Consider the following 3,775-nt stretch of genomic DNA (forward strand, 5'->3'; position numbering starts at 1 on the left):
AAAGTCTCATTAGGGAGGAGGATCTAGTTGTTTCTTCTCCATTTCGATTAACGACACCGTCTGATCTTTAGGTATCACATTTATTTATAAATTTTTCAAGTGCCTACTGGAGTGGGATACATGTGTGTGGTCCACGTAGCAGCTGGAGTCTTCCTGGCCCTACGATCCGTGTAGGGTGGGCTCTAACTCTATTCTGCATATTCTGGAAGCCCCATACTTAAAATTCTATACATCGCGATGACGAGGACTGTGTAGACATGTATTTTCATTGTCATCTCTGGCTCAAGGCTCCTGCTTCCGCTGAGATCGTCGACATTGTGCCACTGCCTGCTCTCTCTCCCCCTGTCTGGGACCAGACATAGAACACACATCACCTCTCCTTCATCACGTGCACACTCATGAACTATCTTGGCTGAGCACTGTTCCAGAAGTTATTCCATAACCGTTTTTTTCCCAGTTTGCTCCATAGTTACTGTCCAATTTGCCTATGTTCTCTAGCCTTATTACATTTTTGTATTATAGAAATATTTATACTCAGGTTTTCCAATTAAGGCCATATTTTTATATTTCTAATTTTTGAGCCCCTTATTATATCTTTCTTTTAAGATGCCAATTTATACTAACTTGGCGTTCTGTATTTTTATCTTTCCACTTTTCCTCTGCAACGTAGTTTTGCAAATTCATCACCCATCTCATTTATTTTATTCTGTCCATTTTTCGGTTCGCTTTAAAAAATATTTTGTGGACTCTGGTATGATTTTTAATACACAGGCTGCTGGTTTTCTGTTTTTATCTCATCCGGTTTTTTCCCCCCATTTTACCTAGCCGACTCCACCTGCTTTACGGTTTTCTGGTACGTTTTCTTTGCAGAGGGATATGTCTCACCGCACCTTTCGAAAATTCCAAACAGCATCTTCTCTACTTCAGTGAAGTAGGTAATTTTCAGTGGACTACTCTGTGGATGATCTCGACCTTCCCCGCTCGTGGCATACTTCATAGGACCGATATCTATTTTTTTTCTCTGTTTTCATTATGGAATGAGGTTGATATTTTTTCAGATTATGTTTTTGCCAAAAGACGGGGTGTTTATGCAGCACTTTTCTTGGTATACTGAAGTGGTGGCCAGAAACTTCTAGATCTGCAGCCGGAGGTTAGTGATTTATTTCTACCAAGCAGGCTGCCGGGGTGCTGTCCGCGGTGCTGACGCTCTGTTTCCTTTGGTAAAAACTCTTACGTCTCCACGCGTGCATGGCTTCTTTCTCTCTAAGACAGACTCTGTCCCCATCTGTAACCACCTCCCTTATCCTCAACTCCTGTGGAACCTTCCCTCACCCACCAGTAGGATCCTGAAAAACTGAGGTTGTCACTTGTCTGCCTGGACCCAAGTTCTGCAAACTTCAACCATTCCTTACTCTAAAACCTGACCCTGGATGAGCTGTGTCCCCGATCAACTTTCTGGATAAAGAACTTCTGAGAGAGACCCACTGGACTCATCACGTTTGGAGATGCTCCCTGTGGCTGTGGGGTGCAGCGGACAGCAGGGGGCACGGGGAGGAGCAGACAGAGAGTGAGAGGTGGCGGGGGGGTTGGCCTGGGCGGTGGCAGTGGACGTGGCGGGCCAAGGACAGATTCTGGAGGTGCTGTATTATAAAAAGCAAATTAAACCAATATTTGCTGATAATATTCCGGTGCGGAAGTCCATTACACTGATTAAACCCCCAGTGGGACCTGTTAGCACTGCTCCGTCAGAGTCTTCAGCTGGGGTATTTATAGCTCATGCTTCAGAGGTCACATAAATATACCAGCTCCTATCCCATCTCCTACAAGATGCGTTCCGAGATAACCCTATTCCAATTCCTCATTTCCCAAAACTCTAAATATCGAAAATTGGACCCCCTTGGAGGTGATAGTTATACTGGACCTGTTAACTTTAGTGTGGCATTCTATAATCTACAGAGCACATTCTGCCTACATCAGTTGATTATCTTACAGAGTTTCTGTGAAGTAAATGGTATAAATTGTCTGTATTTTGCATATAAAGAAATTTCTCCTCTGAGGAAAATATTTAGCATGGCAGGTCTGGGACTGTTCTCCTCAGGAGTCCCTCTCGCCAGGTTGGTCCTTGGCTGGAGATGGGGGCCTGGATTCGGGAGGGTGGTCCCAGAGCCGGGGGGAGTGTCACCCGGTGCCTCCTCGGCCCGTACAATGTGGTTTACGCTGACCCCCTGCTTTCCTTCAGGGGGTCTGGAGCTGGGCACGTGCCTGGCAGAGGTGCCTGTGACCAGCCCAGGGAAAGCCTTGGGTGCGGGGTCTCTAGTGAGCTTTCCTGGTGGATGAGGCTGCACGTGGGTTTCACATCTCATTGCCGGGGGACTAAGCGCCTCCCGTGTCCCCACTGGGAGGACGCTCTTGGAAGCTTGTCCCCAGCTCCCTCTGGATTGTGCCGGTGCAACTTTCTCCTTTGTGGATTTTGCTTTGCATCCATCTGCTGCAACACGGCTTAGCCAGGAGTACGACTGTAAACCGGGTCCTGTGAGTCCTCCCAAGGACAACTTTGGGGACTTCAGATACACCTCTTTCAAGGTGCAAACTTCACAGAGGTGGGGACCTTATTTTTGGCACCCCCCACCCCCACACACACATTATGCAGCGTAGGTCACATACAAGTCACATTGGTTTCTTCCATATTTTGTTCAAAGAGTGAACCATTATTTGGGCCACTGGGAGGACCGTAACTGCACAGGGGGTGCACTGAGAAATTCAACCCGTCTGAGCTCCTTCTGTGCACACCTGGGAGGAGAGTCACACAGGGAGGAGAATGACCTGTCTAAACGCGCCCCACGTGGCCGTGCCTCCTATTTTCTTCTGCCTGCAATGCTTTTCCTCTCGAGTTTGCGACTTTGCCCACATTAGAGCGAATTAGTGACCATTAACACAAAGTCTCGAGGCTTCGGGAGAGGTTGCATTTGGAGCATTTGTTGATGACAGACCATTAATGGATCATGTTTTTTTGTTTGTTTGTTTGTTTTTTTCCCCAGGGCTTCAAAAACTTATGAAGTGAGGTCACTGAAGAATCTGGGCAACCACGGGGCCTGGGAAAAGCATGATGTTTCTGTGAAGGTGACTCCATGTGCCTGTGATGAGCAATCGCTTCTTCACAGAAAAATTTAAACCCAGTGTGGTTTAAATCGTATGGAAGACACCGAAAGCCTGTGAGACCAAGCGCAGGAGTGAAATGTTTGGGCTCATTTTCAACGAATATATTTTTGCGTCTGCTCTAACCAGCGCGTTACACCATCTCCTATGAGCTCCGCAAATTAAAACTAGGCGCGTTTCCATCTCACTGGGGCGTCGATTTGCATAAAGTGTAGGTTTGTATTAGTCAAGATTGGGGTTTAATTATGAGATTGCATTAAAGAAGAAAAGCAGGCTAGAACGGAAGAAGCTTCACCTTTGGCTTCGTTGCCAAAGCATGGGAGGTATTTTAGGGTTAAAGGCTACTGGAAAAGAGAATCGGTAAAGCTTTTCATTAGTTTCCAGCCTTCTCCCCAACTGAAACACCCCACTCTGCTGACCCCTGCTCATCTCTCTCCGGAGGTCGGGGTCCAGCAGGGAGCACCGTGTGCGTCCCCCGTTCACTGGCCTGGAGTCTGACTCCGGGCTGCTTCTCCTACCTGACAATCCTGTTCCGGGTGTTCACACATTTCGGTCTGTCCTCGCTCCCAGCCCGCCAACTGTGGATTGGTCTTCCTCCTTTACCTATGCAGAGCTCGAG

Source organism: Pteropus vampyrus, unplaced genomic scaffold (genome assembly GCF_000151845.1).
Source record: "Pteropus vampyrus isolate Shadow unplaced genomic scaffold, Pvam_2.0 Scaffold438, whole genome shotgun sequence".
NCBI classification, from domain to species: Eukaryota; Metazoa; Chordata; class Mammalia; order Chiroptera; family Pteropodidae; genus Pteropus; species Pteropus vampyrus.